This window comes from Fukomys damarensis, unplaced genomic scaffold (assembly GCF_012274545.1).
Source record: "Fukomys damarensis isolate Sample0158 unplaced genomic scaffold, DMR_v1.0_HiC HiC_scaffold_27, whole genome shotgun sequence".
Classification (NCBI taxonomy): domain Eukaryota; kingdom Metazoa; phylum Chordata; class Mammalia; order Rodentia; family Bathyergidae; genus Fukomys; species Fukomys damarensis.
The window spans coordinates 21,037,061-21,037,581 of NW_022900939.1; the positions used below are offsets into that span (position 1 = coordinate 21,037,061).

Here is a 521-nt window from a genome sequence, read left to right on the forward strand (position 1 = left end):
GCCTCCACCGCGATTTAAAGGGCAGCGAGGCGGAGGAATCCTCGATCGGACGCTCGCTCGATCCCTCCGCTGCGAGGCGAAGCGACGGCAACGACGCGGTCCGTTCTCTCGAAAGTCTCTCTGGTGCCTCCGCCGTCGGGAGCCGCCGGCGAGGAACTTATTTCTCCCTGGCCTCCCTCCACCTCGCCTCACAAAAATCCCGTCGAAGCCACCGCGGCAGCCAGCTCCGGACGGGGGCGCGCACGACTCCTGCCGACGTGGTGTCCCTCCGCCGTCGGTCACGGACTCCTTTTCGTATCCTTCCACCGGGCCCGGGCGGTGTCTGGGTAGCTCACCGGGGGCAGCGACGCGTCTGGGGTGCGGACAGTGAGGCTCCGGGGCTATGAAGTGAGGACGCCCGGGGACTGAAGGAGGCACCGCGCGGCGCGAGGACGCGGGACACGGCCCCCGAAGGCGGCGGATGCTTTTCGGACCGCACGGCCTCGCGCAAGGTGGAGGTGAGACCCGGAGCAGCGGGGCGG

General features: G+C 69.7%; 1 protein-coding gene across 4 annotated transcripts in view; it reads left to right on the forward strand.

Annotated features, from left to right (window-relative positions):
• Positions 1–6: 6 nt before the first annotated feature.
• Positions 7–521, forward strand: part of Kmt5b (lysine methyltransferase 5B) — a 62,150-nt gene continuing 61,635 nt past the window's right edge. For all 4 annotated transcript variants that reach the window (XM_033756847.1, XM_010635765.3, XM_010635766.3 and 1 more), the window contains exon 1: positions 7–497. The gene's annotated coding sequence lies outside the window, so the exon portion shown is untranslated. The remainder of the gene's footprint in view (positions 498–521) is intronic.